Consider the following 23,353-nt stretch of genomic DNA (forward strand, 5'->3'; position numbering starts at 1 on the left):
AACAACGTTAAAAGAGGTTGTAAAATTATTTCTGCAGAATAATTTAGTCATTATTTATATGTGAATTTTTTAATAACACCTTTTTAGTTATTTCAATGATAAAATTACTGAAAGGACAATGATAAGTTACTCGTAGTGTTTCGAAATAAAAACAATTTTAACCGCCGGTTTGGAATGACGATTTTACCGAGAGAAACCAGCAAGAAATTCAGTAGTTACGTTTTATTTGTTAAGGACCTTATGGTTACATAGTGATACACAAAAACTAGAATTGAATTAACCTACACCTAAAATATTATTTATATATGTATATATTTTATTATTACATCAAAAATCCTTACTAATATTATAAAAGCGAAAGTTTGTATGTATGGACGTTTGCTACACTTTCACGCAAAAAAAAAAAAAAATAACCTTTACAATAATACAGACTATACATCAGTATAACATATAGGCTATAATTTAACAATATGTTTTGTGAATAATACCTGACAAACAATCCCTACAACGAGAGTGAAACCGCAGGCGAAAACTAGTAAAAAATGAAAGAAATACAATTTACATAAAACAATTTACAAAAGAACTAAAACAAATGGGTCAACTTTCTTATCTTGATGTGCGTGATAGCTACGCTTGATACTCGCCAAACGTCAAACTAATTTACTAGTGTGCGTGTACTCAGTGGCCATATATATTTTTGAAGCGTTACAGTTTTTACAGTCTATGTAGACATAAAAATTATCAAAGTCTCTCAATATTTGGTATAACTAAGAGCCATTAAGGTTGAAATTGAATTAAATTGATGAGAAAATGTAAAAAAGAAATTAAACTCATAAACTAAACCGTTTAAATTTAATAAAATCAAAAATCAAAATCAAAATATACTTTATTCAAGGAGGCTTTTACAAGCACTTTTGAATCGTCATTTAACAAACTATTTAAAGTAAAGCTACCACCGGCTCGGAATGTAGATTCTACCGAGAAGAACCGGCAAGAAACTCAGTAGTTACTCTTTTTCAATATCTAAAAATACAGTCATGTTAGTTAAATACAATTATATATGTATGTTATGTCTCCTGCCTGGAAGTCAACAAGCATTAACTCCACGCTTTTTTATAGTAACAGGAAACATAATATATATCATATGACATATTTGTTAATAAAAATTAATCCCCATCAATTAGGACGTCGCTATTTGTCAATGCCCTAATCCGTCCCGCGTAATGACCAAAGTTAAGTTTGGGTCTCTGAGGCTATCCAATACCCCGATCTCCTTCTTTTTGAAGAAATGTCTTAAAAGATAAATTATTCGTTGATGACACATTAAAAAAAGTACTCTATAGTACTTTTAGAAATATTCGTTATCTTCCAAGATGGTTAGAACCATGTCGCATTATGAATTTGCGACTTCATCAATGTTAATAGGAGTATGTTCAAGTCCGTCTAGGTCCACCATCAGTAATTCTATCACTACTTATTTATGTTTTGTATTGCTGAATTTGAGTTTTAATTGTAAGGTAGTCAGTGTAATTAGTACAAGGGATATATTTGATACTATTACGCCGATGGCAAATTAAATACAAAGGAAGGTCTTGAGCATGAACGTGGATGGATATAGAGGAAGGGAACGACCAATGAAAAGATGGATGGATTGTGTGAAAGATGAAATGGCTGGAAATAATGTTACTTGTGAGATGACGTCAGATAGGAAAGTAGGGCTACCTGATGTCAAGTGGTGACCACCATCCATAGACGTTGGCGCTGTTAGAAATATTAACCATCCCTTACTTCGCCAATGCGCCACCAACCTCCCAAGGTTGGTTATTAAGATGTTATGTCCCTTATACCTGTAGCTATACTGGCTCACTAAACCTACAATCGGGAACACAATAGTACCAAGTATTGCTGCTTGGCGGTAGAATATCTGATGAGTGGGTGGTACCTACCCAGATGGGCTTGCACAAAGCCCTGTCAGCAATATTCACGTATTCCAACTGCTGGTCCATTTCGGTTCATTGAACTTCAACAAAATGTTATGAATAATAATACTTTCAATATCTCTTCGGATGATATTTCAAACAAATAATTATTATCCGATGTTCCCGCGACACGTTGTCCCGTATTGATATTTTCATTTGGCGCTTCGCCCAATGGCTGATTTAGTTTTTGATGTATCGTCGTGCCGCGGCGTTGCTTGACATCCGTGATTAATGTACGCTTGAAAAATTACATTCGTATTTTATGATAATCGTGATGTACATGGACTCATTGTTGATTTGTGATTATTTCAGGATTTTCAATAGTAGTTATGTATACATATATATTTATATATATACAGACCCAAAAACAGATGAACATCAGTGAATATTCATGTCTATAATTTAGTTTTATTCAATTCGCGTTCAGTTGTGAGAGAAAACTTGTAAAAATCTACCACATGTCCATATCACCACATTTACAAATTGGAGCATTTACAAGGTGTCGTAGATTTTGCTTCAAGACTTATTTGCAAAAGAAGCAGCCTTAGCCAAGTATATATATTTTATACATTGTACGTGCGAAATATATACACGTATAAAATAGAGATATACTTTGTAAATTGAACTTTTCAACTTTACGATCGGCAAAATCAGCGGTGAAAGTTTCAATCAAAGTAGATTCCATTTTTATAAAGTTCAAAGTCTTTGTACTAAAAGTAAGTGATTTAAAAAAATCAACCAATCCTAGAACGAATAGAACTTCGATATAAACTTTGTCCTTACAAGAGAATGGATTATTTTGCGCGAAAAAAATCTCCTTCAGAGTTGACCTTTTTACGATAACTGAACCGTAAAAACAGATTATACAGATTGACAGATTGATGTTTCTTAAGGATAGACAGTTAGCGTCTCCAGGAAAAAGGGACTCGTCTAAACGAAAAATAAACCATTTTTGACACAAAGTTACAATTGATAACAATTTTAGTGGAAACATATTAAAGTTTTTGTCTTGTAACTACCTACTGTAGTTTTAAAATTATATCTGTGAAGAAGAATAAGAACTAAAATTCTTGCTAATTCTTCGTAGTTGCACCATTATTTTGAACTTTAATATTGAATGTAATATTATTAATTGACGATTCGAAAATACGTGTAAAAGCATCCTTAAATGTAGTTAATTTAATTGTGATTCATTCAAATGTATATTCATCTGAAAATTACCGACCAGATCATTGTCTAAATGAAATTTCTTGTTATCCAAAAAAAAATAAAATTTTATATATTATATAAAACCAAAGGCACATTTATATAATAAATAAATTAAATTAAAACCTCAAACAATCATAACTAAAATTGTAAGTCCTTCATTTCTCCGACAAGTTTGGAATTGTGAAACCTTATTAACGAGGACAGGATTTCCTAATTTTCCTTCTCAGGTTTAATAAACTTTTCGAATGTCATAACGTATAAAACTAAATATTTCAACTTCGTGTGAATTATAATTGTATATTATTTTGTCATATTCTAAATCCCTAGTTTGTTCTACCTATATGTTTTTGTAACTTTTGATATTGTAACTAATTTTATTCGAGAAATTTTTCACACACACTGTCGGATTATAAATTGTATCTTGTGCTAAGGTGGAAACTAGTAAATAAATATAATAAGTACTTAGCATGCAGTAGGTAGGATTAAGATGATATCAATTGGAACTTAACAATTGTTTCAAAAAACTTTTAGAATTTTGGTTCATTTGATTCGCTTCGATGTATCCCATAAATAGTTCTCATTTGTTATGTAATATCTCCAAAGCGGCTGGATATCGATCGTAACGTTTTAAAGGTTATTTATATAAGTAGTATATAAATAATCAAATTAATCAAGTTGACAGTATGAACAGAGAAAAGAATGAAAATAAAATAAGGTTTTTTTTTGTGATAAATGTTTCATACTTCAAGCTTCCACTAGAGAATGGTTTTAATAATATATGGATTGGAGATAGAGTAGGTATATTTCAGTAAAACTAGAACACAAATCATTACATCTATAAGAAACCTATCATGAAAGGTATTGATGATAAATCTCAAATAAAAACTATTTGCGATAATTAATTAAATATTTTCGTATGTTCCACTTTTGAAAAAAAAAATACAAAATTTAACCAAGTACCAGCGTTTTATTTACATATGAAATCAGTGTTTTTCCAGCTTGTTTCATCAGCTTACAGTATGAGCATAAATCTTCATTATAATAACGGCCCCGTAAACAATATAACGGTATATTTACGTAAAAAGGAGCGCACTGAAAATAATATTCCTCCTGGTTGTTTTAATTTGTAGCACGCCGTTCTACAAGCCTCTGTTGATACACAATAGACTTCCACCATTTAACATAAAATTATATCAAAATTAACTTTATTTAAGGAGACTTTTACGAGCACTTTTGAACTGTCCACTATCGAGATTACATAGGAAGCTACCTACATGAAACACAGTAACTTAGATTCTTCCCATGAAGTTATATATGTATATCAAAAACATACAAATACTTTTACTTGAATGTACTTAGCACTCAAAGAATATATAATTATGCGTAATGCGTTCCAAAAATCATATAAATTGTATATTATGAATTATTTTTCCAAAGATATATTATCTGATTTAATTGTAAATTGAAATTTAGATGTTGTGTGACTTCATTAATTCATACAAAACAATATATGATATCTACCCCGTATATATCTGAATTCATTTTTCCTTCTTGAGTGTGCTAGAAGTAATCTCGTCATCTCATTACGACAGGTTTTTAAAATAAACGTCATTAATGAAGAAATATTCGTAATTTTGACTTTCCAACAAGTGACCTGTAGTTTTATTCTGTAATAATAAACTCGAAACTCACCGCATAATAGCGTGAAATATCAGAATGTGATATGCGACATTTTATTTTTAATTAATTAAAATTTAAGGATTACACGTATGAAAATGGCTTATCTTTTCAAATCGGTTGTTAACATTTCACGAGTGAGATACGAAGTGAATTCTTATAAAATCGCACCGCTGTATCGATTACTGTTTTCGTAATAATTTTAAATTAAACACACACAGTTACAGAAATATATTACAGTAATATTATGTAAATGAACTCACGTGGTCTGATAATATCTCTTTCTTTGAAAAAGACGGCGAATCAACGCCACGTGCGAGAAACGTTATTCATAAATGCTAATAGGATTTAGTAGACGATCCCATGAGGCTGCGTGATGTTAAGCTATGCCTCTTTACGGCTTATTGGATAGGTGACGGGTGATGGAAAAAATCTAAATTCTACGTTCACCAAGACATTGCACGATATGAGGTGACAAAATTGCATTATAAAGATTTATTTAGTATATATAAATAATAGACATTTGTTGTTTTTTTTTTTAGCTTATTATGTAGGTAAAGGACAATAAGCTAACAGCCTTCAACTAATAAGGATAAACTTTATTAATAAATTTAGATACTTAAGGTTGCAGAATGATTCTCAATTTTTCTAATTTTATTGAAAATTAATTATATAAATTTAATTTAAATATGGAAAAGGACAAGCGAATGTGTTAGCTGATGTAAGTACTGTACTTCCCATTTGTTAGTGTAAGAAATATTAATCATTCTTCATATTATAAATGAGCATCACTAACTTTCGGAGCTGAGATGTTATGTCCCTAGTGCCTTGTATACTGTCTTACTCACCGGAACAAAACATACTATGTATTGCTGTTTGTCGGTAGAACATATGATGAGTGGGTGCTACCCACCCAGACGTGTTTGCACAAAACCCAAACACAAAAAGACCACATGCGGTCTACATAATTAAATAAGCTTATAGAATGTAGCCTGTGGCTACTTGAACATATATCATTTTTTTTGTAACTGAGTAAGAAAATTTAAAAATCTTGAGTTCATTTATATTTTAAAGAGACTCTCTTTTTCCTTCGAATATATTCTTCGATACCAAACACGGACGTTCCATCGTTCCGTCGAAATAAGATTTCTCAGATTATTTTCTATAAAATCGTAGCATAAAATTGAAGTAACACATGATAACACCGCTGCGTCACGTCAGCTCACAATCGCGTTGTAGGGCAATTTGTACCCAATAGTGCTTGAAGGTGTTACGGAGAAAATCGTTGAATTCCTCTATTATCTTAAAACGTTTTATCAATAGTTACATATAAAACTTCTACGAGAAAGATGACTTTTAGTTTAACGATTGTTTTATGTCTTAAGTTTAGTAGTCGTTAAAATTTTATATTTAAATGACATTATCAAGCAAGTCTTATGTATGGTGTACGCTTCGAACGTTACAGAAATTATCATAAATTTTTTAACGTCTTATCTGTAATGGATATTTATATATGACGGTTGAATTTTATTATATAGTTAAGAAAATATTACTAATATTGTATATGAGAAAATGACTTCACTTATTTGTTTGTTACAATTTCACGTCTTATCTCCTAAATTGATCATTTTGTAATTTTGCATTGCGTAATGGAGCACATGCCCCAACAGCCACGCGAGTGAAGCCGCGCTCAGACACTAGTAGTTTTTATTAAGTTGAATATAAACAGAAAAAAACTTCCAGGAATATAACATTGAGTATTGATTAATTAAAGTGATAAATGATAACTTATTTAATAGTGTTTAACTTGAACAAAGAATCTCTACGATCTCCATGAGTAAAACAAAAGATTTTCATAATGCGAAGTTTCTTGAGACTTTTTTTTTCCTTATTATTGATAATTTTCCGCTTTGCGGCGCCAGCGAATTTATTAAGAAATAGCTCGGATGCTGGGCTTACAATAAGCGTTAAGGATCCTTACAGAGAAATGGTTTTAAGAATTTTAATAGGTATTTAGATATATTATAACGTTTGATTATAGAGATACGATTTTTAAACATCATATTACATTTTTTTTTAAATATAGATTAGTCCAAAATGTCCTGATACCAAAACTTTTTCATACGTGGACAAAATGAGCACAGTCGTTTGCCACATCCGCTTAGTTTTCAGAGAGTCTAAGCTAGTCTAAGCAACCGGCTATATACGCACGAACGGTTAAATTATTTCGAAGCGTATCAAATTCACGTCCTTCACAGTCATGTGACAATCCGTATTAATGACCGCGCCGAAATTTAATAAAAAACATTCTCAGAAAGATAAAACGAAAAGTATATATCTCTATACCCGTAATCCTTATTCTACAATAATAACGAAGGTAGTGGAACCCCATCGACATAATCCCTGCGTCCCTGTTAATAATAAAGATTGAAACGTTTGTTTGTTCGTTTCAGACAACTTTTTTTTTTTAATTCGTTACAAGCTTCTTCGTCAAAAATATTAATAAATTTCAATTCTGACTTTTATGCTTGTATATTTAGTTGTTTGTTACACAAAAATAAACCATTGATATGGTTGCAATGTTCATGGAACCCATTTTATATATAACTATATTATCTTAATATTTAAAATCAAGGAATCGTAATTAGATTTTTAAACAATAATTAAAAATTACAGCCTTGTAAATGCACTTACAAAACAACACGCTGAACATGCGGTTTAACCCTTTTTTTTTTATTAAACTTTACCTACATACCTATAGCATACAAACCGTCATTCCACGTATTACTCTTTCAAGGGGTGAATTAAAACAGCCTATGTATTTCCCGGGACTATCTTTATACAAAATTTGATTTAAATAGGTTCAGCGGCTTCATGTAATGTAACAGAGTTACTTTCGCATTTTTAATATTAGACTATCTCTTGACTCAATGTTCGGTATGTTACCTCAATCCTGATTTTTCACTGTTCTTATTGTAATAATAATCAAGGAGACGTTCTTTTTTTATATAACATTAGCTCTGCCCGCGACTTCGTGCGCGTTTGAATTTAACAAAAAACTTGTTGTTGTAGCCTAAGTTACTTCTTATTACAGCTTTATGCCAGTGAAAGTCCCGTCAAAATCGGTCGAGTCGTTCCAGAGATTAGCCGGAACAAACAGAAAGACAGACAGACGGACAAAAATTGTTAAAAAAAATGTTATTTTGGTATATGTAACGTGTATACATACATATGCATTGAGTAAGAAGCGGTTAATTTAATATGACAAACATACATTCCAATTTTATTATATGTATAGATAAAAAAATACTAAACTGACATACGTAAAACTTTTCAAAAGTAATCTTGGTAAAGGAAGCAAGCGAGATTGTTTTAGTATATAGAACATGGCCCACAATCTCTGCCGATGGTTTCCCTCGTATAAAATGAATAAAAGCCACACAAAATACATCCAAAAAGTTAAAACAACACGACGTATTCGTGAAGGTGAAACGGCAAAGACGTCTAAAAATCTCGTCGCGAGCAACCCCTGTATAAATAAATAATAGAAAATCTATCCCGCGGTATATGATACCCAGTTATTAGGTTTCGATGTCATCGAGCACCCTCTATCTCGCTATAAATAACCAGCTACTAGTGTGAAAATCGGATTGTCTCGTAAAAATGAAATAAAAGCGCTCTAGATGGCTATAGATCGGGTTATAGTGAAAAACGACTTTTAAAGAAATAATGGAACGGGAAGAAGGAAATCGTCTTATCTTAATCTTGTTCTTGGGGTATTTGTTTGATGGATTTTAATTAATTTGGTGATATTATCAGAATGAGTTAGTATTAACTTAGCTTATTAAAAAATGTAATGATGAATAAGGCATATTACTCAATAGAAGATTATATTGAAGGTAAAAAATGCGCCATTTTGATTATAGAGTATGTCTCTGCAATTAAATAGCGTAAAAGAGTAACTACCGAGTTTCTTGCCGGTAGAACCGGTAGTAGCTTTACTTTACATTTAATTCAATACTGTTAAATGACTCTAAATGAATGATTTTGAAGTGTTTTTATAAGACTACTTGAATATTCTTTATATTTGGTCGTTCAATAAAGAAAATGTGCTAGATAAATTTTATGCAAAGTAAGTGTTTTAGAAATTTAAGATTCAGTAATAAAAACAATATAAATAAAAAACTGCTCAATATCAATGTTTATAAAACTATAATAAAAAGTTCTCCTAACTAATAAACGTAATGTACGTGTATATTCTATCTCTTTCCGTCTAATGGAAAATAGCTGATGATAGAAACGTACATTGGTATGCAAATATTCATTTCAATATAGCGTTTAGTAATGTACCTAATGTCGAATGTATTTATATTAAAAGTGAACACGAAAACAGAATATTCCACTCACTATCAACTTCAAAGCAAGAACTATCTGTAAGGGAATTGGCGAACGGTACAAAGCCGAAATGAGCACTGAAAACTAAAACGAAGTTAGCAACAATGTGAACAATTCTAGGATCAACTGAACTAGCTCACGAATTATTTCAATAGATTACGATCTAAATCATTTGATTTTAAAATATATGTATATGCTAAAGAAGTAATATTTGTTTGTTTGTATGTAGGGTAAGCCTCGGATTGAATAAAATCCGATTCTAAAAATATTTTCACTGGATTAAAGCTACATTATTTCTGAGTGCTTTGAATATAAATATAATATTAATATTGGACAGCATCACATACATTGCTTTGATCCCAATGTAAGTAGCTAAAGCACTTGTGTTAAAGAAAATCAGAAGTAACGACGGACGACAAACACAAACACCCAAACCCGAGACAACATTGAAAACCAATATAGAAAAACTAATGAACTTTTTCTATATCGACTCGGCCGGGCATCGAACTCGGGACCTCGGAGTGGCGGAATGAAAACCGGTGTACACACTACTCGACCACGGAGTTAGAGATTGGTATAGATTATGCTTACTTCATATAAAATTATCAGTATAGACAGATTTACGTCGAGCTTTGTATTTTTTAACTACTTAACTTACTTACTTACTTTATTGTAATTCGACAGATATGGTATATTTTAAAGCTTCATGACGTCATCAATATGGCGTCTTCAAGGGAAATAAGGTGCAGTATTAAAAATATGCATTGAAATGTACGGTGTTGGGTATCAAATGAAAGAGCTCATAACATTACATATATAGGTTCCGAAATTATAAACCTACATTTAATTTGTGTCTATTTAATTGTTTTTTGTCAGATCAACCGACTGCTGTTGTTCAACATTCAAATGAATGTTATAATTATTTGAATTAAAGATTATTCTAAACAACTTTCCGCTCACTGCTTCGCCTGCGTATGAAAGGGGTGTAATACATATCACATACCTATCTGCTACTCCAGACTATAATCTATCACTGTGCGAAATTGTATTCGGACCTGTTCAGCCGTTCTGGCGTGATTGAGTAACAAACACCCATACAAACTCTCACATTTATAATATTAAGAAGATTTTAAACGCACAAATCAGTTTTATTCCGCGCTTATCAAAGAGGAAATATACATACGTCTAAGCACCGAGCCCGTTTTAATAAGGCGCAGGGCAAAAGTCACGTAGGGCTATCCGCGTAACCTACTTAAGGGCTGGAAACTGGAACGGTACTAAAATATTTACAGCCCTTGCCGACACTTAACCGGTTTTCTGTGCCTAAGCGGATTCTTAGCAGCTTGATGATCCTTCCCATATGGTTACGATCTTTAAACTTTTAACTTAGTTCTGAATTGTTGAGATGATTTTCGATAGCAATGTCATCATGGATTAATTATTAATTTAATGTCTATGTACATGTGAGATCTTATCCGACTACGGGTTCAAACCCGTGCAAGCATTAGTTAGTTTTTATATAATTTATCATGTGTTTGGTAATACGAAATACATAAGTAGGGTTTTGTGCAAGTCCGTAATAGTAGGTAGGTACCACTTATAATTATATTCGTCAGACAGCAATCCTTTGTACTTTTTGTCACAAACACAAGGGATAAGTATACAGTATCATCTCAGCATCCAAGATGGTAGAATTAACCTTTGAATGATCCACCAATTACAGGCAAGGCTATTATGAATAAAATAAAATACCAGTCAATTCAAAACTCCAATGTTCGCTTCATTGATCGTAATTCAGACAAATACATTATTGGAAATATAAGGAAGACATTTATATACATTAAAATATTTCGAACATTTCTATTTTCAAAAAAAAAAAAAATGTTTGACAAGCAGAGAAGAAAAAGATTATATTGTTTGCCTTGACCTATATACTGGTAGTTATTTAAATTATCATCATATACATTACATTCGACATAATATATTTATCAATCACAGATATTGTACATGTTAGATCCACCATGTGCATGTTTAATGAAACACAGCTTAATACAGACATTAACTATAAGCTACGTCAGACAATTAACTCGACACGGATTATCTTGTCAAAGTTAAAACGTTTATTAATACCACAAAGGTTTGGGATCCTTTTGATTGAATTAATGTTGATAAAATTACATTAGAGTTAAATACTTATGAATAACTAACAACGATATTTTATCATTTATTAATACAGTAACTTGTTTCAAACAATTATAAAGTTAGTATAAAATCAAAATATTTATTATTAAAGTAGGCTCTTGCAAACACTTTTAAATCGTCATTTTACATGGTTAATTTCGATAACAAGCTGACTCCTATCATTTATATAATCTTGTATAGTATTAGCATTAGCAGCCTGTAATTTTCCCACTGCTGGGCTAAGGCCTCCTCTCCCTTTGAGGAGAAGGTTTGGAGCATATTCCACCACGCTGCTCCAATGCGGTTTGGTGGAATACACATGTGGCAGAATTTGTCACAATTAGACACATGCAGGTTTCCTCACGATGTTTTCCTTTACCGCCGAGCACGAGATGAACTTACACACAAATTAAGCACATGAAAATTCAGAGGTGCTTGCCTGGGTTTGAACCCGAAATCATCGGTTAAGATGCACGCGGTCTAACCACTGGGCCATCTATGGAACTATGCTCAATCATCATACAATCGTCCGTAAACAATAACAGCTATTTATTTTTTTAATTTCTATGATCGGTCCCCCTTTTTTGCCAAGTGGGCGGGTAACAGTTACTGTATTAATAATAATCATAACTTTATCCGGGATCTTAAACGATCCAATGGCTTAGAGCTTCATGACTCATCACTGAGTTTTCGCGTGTTTAATTTGTCTCGTGTTCGACGGTGATAAGATTCTGCCGCATGTATCCACAAACCCCCTTTATAGCAGGGTGGTGGAATTAGTTCTTAACACTTTCCCCACGAGGAGATAATATCTTTGTCCGGGAACATATACAGTATAGTATTACTTAATTAAACCTAATGAAATCAAATCAAAACATTCTTTATTCAAAAAGCCTTTCAAAGCGACTCGAAATGACGACCTTCGTCGTCGAATAATATGTAACCCGGTTTTCATGAGTACGCCACTCCGAAGTCCCGGGTTCGATTCCCGGCTAAATATTAAACATACACGTTTTAAACGTGAAAAATCGATACTAAACATATTGTATTCGTTACGGTCTTATTATTATAGGCTTGATAATGTTGTTGAAGGAACTTAAGTTTCGACTAATAAATTACCCCAATAGTTCGATAATATAGGGTATCGTAAGTATGGCCACAATGGCGTTGTGATGATAGAGCCGGTCGGTTCGTCATGCCTCGGCAATCTATTAACCGACAAAAACGCCCTCGAACGTTCACTCTTAGATCGCATAAAATATTTATGAGATCCTTCCGTCGTGTGCGATGGTACAAAACAGAAAATATAGATATATTCAAATTACATTTTAAACGCGTTAAACTGAAAGTTCATACTATAAATAACCGATGCACAGTCGTGTTAATATAGGACTTATTTGGTGGCCCTTTATGTTAGTCAGATAGCACTCACTTATCAAATATTCTATCGGCAGGAAACAGTAAATATTCTAAACAGCAATATTTGTAGGTTCATTTTGAAGGGTGAGTGAGCCGATGTAATTACAGGTACAAATTCGATGGCATTGGTGATGTAAGGAATTATTAATAATTTATACAGCGCCGATGTCTGTGGGTTATACCTACCGGCCGTTATACCATGACGTCGCACATTTAATTCGAAATCGTATTAATAATAAAAATGTATAAATTTTAATGTCTATTAAATAGAAAATTTGTTAAAATTGTTTGAGGGGTTGGTCGTCAGTTGTAAGCCAAAAATTAGTCTATATCCTTCCTTGGAGTTCAATATTCCCCCTTACCAAATTTCATCAAATTCAGTTTAGTGGGTTGACCGTGAAAGAGCAACAGACAGACAGACAGACAGAGTTACACATTGATATTATTAGTATAGACTAACAGATAGTCTATTTCAACTACAAGAGGACGATTGCAAATTAAACAATATTTGGCATCGAATCGACGGGATATCATTTGTCGAGAGCTTGAATCTATGATATTCATTATGGGTTTGCGAAAATATTGGCGTTTTGAACGTCGACGAGGTTGTTATCTATTTATATAGTTTATAAGTAATATTAAAAAGGATATAAAAAGTTAAATAGAATGGTGTTCAATTCACAATATAGTTGAGCTATTAGCAAATCGCAGAGGATTTGTAAATTTAGAATTTGTTTATCTTTTTCCAATATTCGTTTGGAATAGACTACATACAAGTGCCAAGAACCGCTTTCTTTCATTGCGTGGACCGCAGCAAAGCCTAAGTGTTACGGATTAAAGTTAGGTTGGACAAGATCCTCGGAAATCACGCTACACAAGTGAATTTTTCCGAGTTCACTGAAAACTTGCGATGTTTTCCTTCAGTTTTACGTCTATCCCTGTTCGTGTTTTGTTTGCATGGTAAATTTTTCTGGAAATATTATGTTCTTCGATATATTGTTTCAGATTAGTTTTATACAAGTTTGTATGAATATCTATTCTTACTAATATTATAAATGCGAAGGTTACTGTGTCTGTCTGACTGTTTTCACTTGATGGTATGCTTTGTGTAAGCCCGTCTGGGTAGGTACCACCCACTCATCAGATATTCTACCGCCAAACAGCAGTACTCAGTATTGTTGTGTTCTAGCTTAAGGGGTGAGTGAGCCAGTGTAACTACAGGCACAAGGGACATAACTTAGTTCCCAAGGTTGGTGGTGCATTGGTGATGTAAGGAATGGTTCTTATTTCTTACAGCGCTATTGTCTATGGGCGGTTGTGACCACTTACTAAAGGTGACCAATTTGCTTGTCCGCCTACCTATATCATAAAATAAAAACATATAAGAAAGGACATATTTTACTTTTTATACTCAACATCTAAAGATAAGGCGAGCGAAGCCGTATGCCGCAACTAGTATATGATAAATTTTACCGTAGACAGAAAACTTGTTGATTTCTATGTTAAAAAATAAATTTAATTTAAGTATATAATGTCTAGATTAAAGCCTATTTTACTAGTTGTTATCAATATAATTGACGTTCTGAACTAGTGGCTTCAAGTAGAATTGACGTTATAAAAATACGATTAAAAAAAGTATGTACGATGTTTTTCATACAACTAACTTTTATTATTAATTTTATAAATAACAAGGTATTAAAAATTAAAATAGATTAGGACTGAAGTATTATAGGAAACTTTGTACAGTAAAGTATTATCATTTTTCCGAGTTTTTTTTTTTTTTTTAATAAATTAGGTCATTACCAACTTTGTATAAACGTTAAGAAACTTTTCTGTTATTTATGTATTCCAAAGTTCTAACGTTTATTTTCTTTGATGCAGTTGAAGTATAATTTTTATTTATGCGGTCCTGAACTCTGTGTTTTGTTATTCTAGACTTATAAATAAGATTTGTATAACTCTGGAGACCGTTATCATTCATATAAATATATTAAAGTTATATATCGTGAGAGATATAACTTCAAATATTAATTTATAGAATTTTTGGTATCAAGTATGTAATTTTTTTTTATAATGAATGTCAAGCTAATCTGGCTATATAATAATATACTGATATTTTGTAATTTGGAACACTTGAAAATTTTCTTTTGTTTATTTGTAATATCGGTAAAAGCGCTTTGGTTAGGACCTTCTAGCGATGTAAAACGTCGCAAGATCGATCTTAACCCCTTGGGCTATTGTCATTTCCAACATAAGTTTTAAGTTTTAATGGAGGGGTAAATAGGAATAATTCTTTATAATGAAGCATTGCTAATATTCTTTGCAAGAAAACAGATACGATTTTGTGTCTTGTAAAAAAATGTTTTTATGCTATTGAAATGGTTACAAGTAAATTCGTAGGTATACCCAAATAATGAAAATATAAAAATAATGACTAGCAGCATAGTTTATGTTGATCGAGGGTCTGGGACAGTAATAACTAAATATTAAACTAGCAAATAACGGCAGAACTCCAAAAGCTACATCAGGCATAAAGGCATCGACCGTAACGAAACTAATGTCAAAATAAAATAAACAGTTAATCCCGGAGGAGATCATAAAGGTTGAATACCGTTGCCCAGGGGACGGACAACGGCAAAAAATTAACAGAACCCGCTGAAATCAGGGTTTATATAAATGAAGTGATGACTATCACACCGTCACGAATAATATTCAGTTTTTATGGCCATATTTGACCCGAGCTGTTGCCCATCGCTTTATTCGCTTAAAAGAGCTGATACAGTTAGGTGAAATTGTAATTATAATTACATAGTATAAAACAAAGTCGCTTACCGCTGTCTGTCTTAAAATTAAAATTGGTGGCGTATTGGCAATGTTCAAAATGGTTATTATTAAATCGCAAATGTTTATAAGCGGTATCACATACCGTCAGGTCCATTTGGTCAGCTATAGTATAAAAAAGTTAAAAAAAAAATAAAACGCAAAAAAATTTAAGCTACGGTGTGACATTAAATTCAAGGACCACCTTTATAAATTTTTATCACTTCCAGTTGTGCAAATTAGCGTTGAGCACACTTGCCTGCCGTATGCTGATAAAAGGGTAACCTTTGTATAACCTATATTTCGTATGAATTTATAATTTTGTAAATAAACACACACATGTTTAACATATATAAAGTTAATATTTATTTAATTTTGTGTATACAGATGACGACTAGAGTTTATTTGTTACCTAAAGTATAAAAAAAATAAAGTAAGTAAATTAAAAAATAAGTTCGCCCAAAAAATAGGGGTTCCAAGAATTAAATTGGTAACCTAAGTCTGACTTGCAATGAATAGCAATTACATATGTGATTACTAATTATTATGTCGTCGAAACCGACTTCAGACGCACCGATTTTGATTATTCACAAAAGAGTTTACATACATTAGCTGATCCTCGGAAGATATAAGTGGTGATCACTTGCCATCGCCTACCATAAAAAAAAAAAACTAAATCACTGCACTCTGTATACCTTCTGCAGTCCCACGAGACGACAAATCGGAGAGACCATAAAACTCAATTACTTGATACTCTTATCTCTTTTCATGCGTTCTACACCTTCTCGCTGTGCTAAACGTTTCCCCCAGGTGAAGTGGAGGGGGGGGGGAACATATGGCACTCGCCCAGTACGCCTAGCGTGCCCTAGTACACCGGAATACCCACTAAAAAACCATCGTCATCCTCTCCGTTCGGCAAGCGTCACAGGATCGCTTTCACGTGCTACCGTGACGGGTCCATGAACACCTGGTCACCGCGCCAACTTCACACTTCAATTTTATTGTAATGTGATCTGTATTAATGAACTGAATATAAATTGACAACGTTCAATAATAGAATATAAATATAGAGTATGTTTAGTTTTCGCAAGTTGCTTGTATAATTTATTTCTTTTAAAACTTCAAAGACCTTTCTAAGCTGGTTCACACTTCTAGTGACCTAACAGTTGGCGCTTACCTAGTTCAAAGGAGATTTGTCTTCAAACAACGCCAACGTCTCGAGAACAATGCCACGAGACGATCTATTAGACAGCGCATCCTTTTTGTAAATTGAGTATTATTACTGTTAATTTGTTTCATAACTTTTTGTTAATCAAGTTCTTATTTGTATTTTAAATAATAATAATTAAAATAAAACATTACATCAAGGCAAACGTTGTAAGATATTCACTGGTGAAGCGGGAAAAATGGCGACTACCAAGGAGATTCTGGACTAGAACTTGAAATGACGATCCATATTAGAGACGAACTGATTATAAATAAACTGGCCGAATACCATCCAGACAAATCAGACTACTTCAAATTTAAATTATGATACTGCTTGGTAATAAAATATTGCAGTCAACAAAATAAAAAAAAACAAACAAATTAAAGATTACTACACCATAGACACGGACAACATGTCTGTGGAGATACAAATATAACAATAAAAAATAAAATATATATATGACTTCGCTCATATGTAAGGGGGCATGTTTACTTAATCCAGTAGCACTGCTGTATGTAAGATAAGGTTTTATTATATAGTTTTCCTAATATTAATAGAACTTTGTATCTTTTTGTGAAAATATTTAAACCTAACATGTCAGTAGTTCGCCTCTCTACTAATTAAACTATAGTCTCTGTATGTAGAACAATGTACGAGATTTATTATGTAAGTAATTATTTCAGAGTAGTCGGATTGAAAATTTAAGAAAAGTCCTCGGGGCTCTTCTTGCGGACGCTGGCAAAACTAACACACAAACTAAGTTATAACAATACAACCTTTTTCAATAAATCACAAATATCTTAAGCAAAATTATATACTGCACTTCATCACTAGATGCTGAGTTATTATGGATATTATTTAAATCTTTTCAGGCACTTAACATCAAATTTCATATCTATAGCTTCTATACATACATATATTTAATAAAAATTGGAGTGTCTGTTTGTAATATTAAAATAACCGCTTTTTACTAAATGCATATGTGTGATTACACGGTACATATACCAAAATAACATTATTTTTTTTTGCAATTTTTGTCTGTCTGTCTGTTTGTTTCTGCTTATCTCTGGAACGGCTGGACCGAATTCGATGGGAAGCTCACTGGCAGATAGCTGATGTAATAAGGAGTAACTTAGGCTACTTTTATTTTAGAATTAAAAAAAAAAAAATGAAGTTAATATTTTAACATTTTAAGTTGTTTTTTAAGTGTTAAATTCAAACGCGTGCAAAATCGCGGCCACAGCTAGTAAATAACATATTTGTAATATATATTGTTGATACGCTTATATATGTCAGAGTTAATGTGAGCTCGAACATCTTGCCTTAATTGATTTCCACATGAGTTAAGTTTTAATAAAATGTAATTAGTTTCGAAGACAGGTATCTAGAGCTGGCGTTAAATTACAATTTAATATTTTGGGGTTAGTAAAATCGGTCAAATTTTGGAACATGATGAAGCTATGAACCTTAAAAGCAGTTTCAGTGTGGCTTAATCGAAATAAATTAGACACATTTAGAGGGGGTAATTATTATAAATTAAATTGTCAAATAAGATTTTGAGATGAGCGATGTATAAATGAAAAAAAAATCTATTGATAGATGTCAAGGACAAACAGATTGAAGTTGTTTTCGCTCTAGAAAGGGACAGGGTGAAAGAGAGAGAGAGAGGGGTAGGGTGGGTTGTAGGACCGCTTGTTGTTTACCCATTTAAACACAAGCTACGATATAGAATATACGAGAAGAAAAGTACGTCAAAATCATATGGTACCATAAAACACGTTCCAATTTAAACTTTAACCTTATTATATTAGAGTTTATTTTCCTTCGAATATTAACGGTCTTTTAAAGCGTTGCGATCCATTCCACTCTTCAATTTATTGAGGAATGTTATAAAACTACGTCCATTGCAAATATTAATTATAAACGTTAACTAACCGTGCAAACTAAAGGCTACATGTAAGGAGAACAAATATGTATTTACTCATTGATATTTTTTCTGTTACAGGTAAGTTATGAAATAATATATCAGTGGACTCCGTTCATTTACGGCTAATTAAATTAAAAGTATGAAAGAGACTTATATTAGAAAATATCATCAGAATGGGTAAGTAATTGAAATTATTTTTATTATTTTATAAATTTACCGATAGATGTTATGTTTCTCAACAATCAATACTCTTGTAAGGTGCCGATGTGATGGCATAACCGTTTTTATTACCTATATTGTTGTGTTCCGATCTGACAGGGGAACAATTGAGATAACATCTTAGTTCCCAAGGTTTGTGGTACATAGGTCATGTAAGAAATGGTGGTGGTAGTGACAAGTTACCATCGAACATTTACCCGTCCGCCTACCCATATCATAAAATAAAGAAAATAATAATAATATAAAAAATATTGTCGCGTTCTAATGAAAAATGTTCTCCAGAGACAGGTACTCATTGTGAATTGTCCGCCATAATTGAGGTTTGTGACATCGAGAGCGTTGATTGGTCAGACGGTTGACTCTTTAGAGTCCTATCATACGAAACATTTAATTATGCTATGGATATATACATATACATTAATGTTATTTAATGATTTAACTTTTAGAATTTTTGACTAAACAACCATATTATAACAGCTGTACAGATTATTATTTTTGTTATTTTCATAATATTTACTAGCAGTTCCGTCTATCTGTCTCTGTTTCATGGCTGAACCGAATTTGATGAAATTTGCTATTAAGCAAGCTTAAACTCCGAGGAATGACGTAATTTTATGCCTAGTATCTGACAACCAATCTCTAAACCAAAAGCGACGTCGCGTACGACAACTAGTATATTTATAATATATTTATCAATGTACTATTTACCTACGTATTTCTTAACAAGATAGGCCGTGTGGGTTACTAGAATACAATATCTTGACAAGTTATTGAATAGGATAATAAAACATACATATTTATGTTACATATGTATAACGTAAACTATTTTATTATACAAAAATAAAATACACAACGCTATAAATTAAAACATTCTCAATTCAAATATTAAGTATATTGCGGCATTTCCCCTCTTGAAATGCAATTAAAATGTACAAATTAAGAGTTATATTATACAATTTTGGCCTCTAGTACTGTAACATAAGAACTTGTTTCGTTTAAATAAATATAAACATCAATACCGCGGCAATGCGTCGTGATGCGTTTATGATTCCGTGTGAAGTCACCTTCGAAGGGTATAAAGTGTTGACGGGGAAGGGTTAGCGCATTGTTAATTACCCAGCTAAATTAAATTCGCTGTTAATATAGCTAGAATTATACGGAAATTTTGTATTTGATGTTGCCTTTAAAATGGGTAATGTAATTAATATTTATGTTGTGCTTCAATTCTTTTGTTCCCGAAGATTTGTTTTGACATATTTGTTGGTAATTTTAAATTTCGAATTAAAACGACAGAATCCTGTTTTTTAATAGGGTAAGCCGATTTTTGTCCCAGTGATTATGGGACGTTATCTGCACGTAAAAATCGGTTATGGTCTCATTTTGAAGAGCTCCAGCAGTAGATGTGCAGAAATAGAAAAAGAAGATTCTTGATTGCAATTTACTAAATGGTTATGATTTAACAAATAATTAATTAAAGAGAGAAAAAAAAATAAAAATAGTAAACAAAATTAAAGTAGTGTTATCGACAGACTCCAATTCTAACTGAACTAATGTATACCATTTGACATTAAAAATTTCATTTAAATAAAGTTTCACCATTTTGGCGCCAAATGTAAATGAGTGACTTGCAGTTAACAAAGAAAGGAAATCAAAATAAAACAATAGGTTTCGAAATTCCTAAAAAATCTTTTGAATAAACGCCAAGTTTCGCTGGAAACCCACTAGTGTATTATTATTAGCGTTTAACTGCATTTTCTAATAATTAACTTTCGTGAAATATTGTGGACCTTCGTGCATAATATAATTTGATAGTCAATGACGCATATCATATTCTAACTTTTCACTCCCTTATTCTGCGATGAGTTTTGATTTCTCACAGAAACCTATTCTGGTTGTTTTGTGACGGTTTTTTGACATCGTCATTGTTTTCAGCTCATTTCCTAAATTTTGTTTTTAAATAAAACCAGTACAAACTAGACTTAATTGAAATAGGCTTTTATAAGCACTGTTGAATCATTTTAATTTTACAGAATAGTATAAAATTTAAAACTGCTACGGCTTTCTATATGATCATAACATTTTTCCCTGTATTAAGATAGTATTTCAAATATTATACCTCAAATTATATTTCGGATAATTATTAGTAGAATGCCGCATTTAATTCCTGTACAAATTTTATATGTAATGTAATATATGAACAAAATAATTATTATAAAATATCACTTTAAGTTTCGATATTTTAAGTACAAAGCTCTGGAAGATCCAAATAAATTAGATACTTATTTCATATTATACATAATTTGTAATGATTAGTTTTTGTATATATAAAAAATAACAATAATAAAATTAATTTAGCCGAGCCGAGATGGCCTAGTGTTTAGAACGCGTGCATCCGATATAACCGATGATTTCGGGTTCAAACCCAGGCAGGCACCACTGAATTTTCATGTGCTTAATTTCTGTACGGAGGTGAAGGAAAACATCATGAATGAACCTGCATGAGTCTAATTTCAACGAAATTCTGCCATATGTGTAATCCACCACCTACATTGGAGCAGCGTGGTGGAATATGCTCCAAACCTTCTCCTTAAAGGGAGAGGAGGCCTTAGCCCAGCAGTGGGAAATTTACAGGCTGCTGATGTATGTAATGTAATGTAATCAATTTAGAAATTGTAAACATTACATCGTATTTAAATAAATGTATCATTAAATAAATTGTATCAGGCTTTTCCGAAAAACCTTTAAACGGTATCTTAAAAAGCATTTGTTACGAAAATCAATTTATTTCTTCGAGTTTTATCTTTGACATGACAAACGTACGGTATCAAATGTATGATATTATTCAACCGCGAGTGTCGCGTAAATGAACCGTTCATGTAGGTACGACAACAGTATATATCAAAACTACCAACCGTACTTCCGGTACATTTAGGTTTTAATTCAACAGCTATTAACGCAACAGTTTTGTTAAGTGTGTGTGTTTTCTAAAGAATACTTAACAATGTCTGTATTTTTAATTGTCTGCTTTGAATAATTAATGAGACAATTAACTATTTCTTATATAGTTTGTTAATGAAATATTTTATTTTATATATTACGATTCTGCAATAATGTTTTAAAGTATTATTTTTTTGTTATTCGTTCGAAATATTTCTAGCTTCTTTAGAGTCGTTATGATTTGGAAATTGATCAAACATATATATATCAATCGATCAATATCGATATTAAGTTTCAATTCTACCGTGTTTGAAATACACATGCTCACATATTTTTTTTATAATCTATTTTTTTTAATTTTAAAGTAAAACTTCTTAAAGCCTAAGAGTAATATCGTAAAGGTAAAGTGAATCGTTTCTTTTTTTAAATTCAAATACAGAAAACAAATGAAAATTTAGTTGCATACGATTTTGTATTCATTTATAAAACTTACTAATCTTATGTACAGTATTTTCACCTTAGTCAAGTTTTTGATATTTGTAACACTATATAATAGATTATTCACAAAGATCATTGAAGTGTTGATATCTCAGGGCATTGTACGGTTTAGTATCAGCAATTCGCTGTTTATTTAACCGACAAATAATAATCCTTTTCATTGCTACGCTGTTGCTTGGATTAAAAGTGAACCGGTATAATTCAGACATACCTAATTGCCATGATTGGATGAATTGTGTTGGCAATGTAACTGTAGTAATAATTACTATATTATAAAAAAAATATATATAATTTCATTATACATTTCGTTGTGTTGCCGTAATTAGCCGTGATGTTTCAGTGGTTAGAAGACGTTAATCTTCATCATCGATTCAGAGTTCAAAGAGTGGAACACAAAAAAATCACACAGCACATGAATAATTTAATTTTCGTTTATCATCTCGTTTTCAGCGATTACATCGCACAACATCGTAAGGAAACCTGCTTAGGGCAGCGTGGTGGAGTAAGCTTAAAAAAAAAAACTCCTCAAAAAGGAGTCCAACACTACAAATACAGGGAGTTACTTTTAAGTATATTTTTCAATCACACCTTCTGTTGAAAGGATACCAGTATTAAAGCGGATAAATATCACAATGATTTATCGTGAAACTACTATGAAATACGTCTGCAAAACAAACCATCTCAGAAACCGCCGTAAACTCTTTTAGCCAGTCCATTACCAGTGTATTTAAGCTCATACCACTCATTTTACTCGCGTCAAGCGAAATACGTCTGTATTACAAGTGAATAGAATACAAATCAACTGCAAATATAACCCTTCCTTCATTTCACACTATACAAATTTAACTAAAACATCCTTACAAAGTAAAAAGCCCTTTGTGTATT

General features: G+C 32.0%; 1 protein-coding gene across 4 annotated transcripts in view; it reads left to right on the plus strand.

Annotated features, from left to right (window-relative positions):
- The window catches only part of LOC113403803 (dystrophin, isoforms A/C/F/G/H-like), a 580,208-nt gene that overhangs the window by 304,732 nt on the left and 252,123 nt on the right, over positions 1–23,353 (plus strand). The window lies entirely within an intron of this gene.

Source organism: Vanessa tameamea, chromosome 20 (assembly GCF_037043105.1).
Source record: "Vanessa tameamea isolate UH-Manoa-2023 chromosome 20, ilVanTame1 primary haplotype, whole genome shotgun sequence".
NCBI lineage: Eukaryota > Metazoa > Arthropoda > Insecta > Lepidoptera > Nymphalidae > Vanessa > Vanessa tameamea.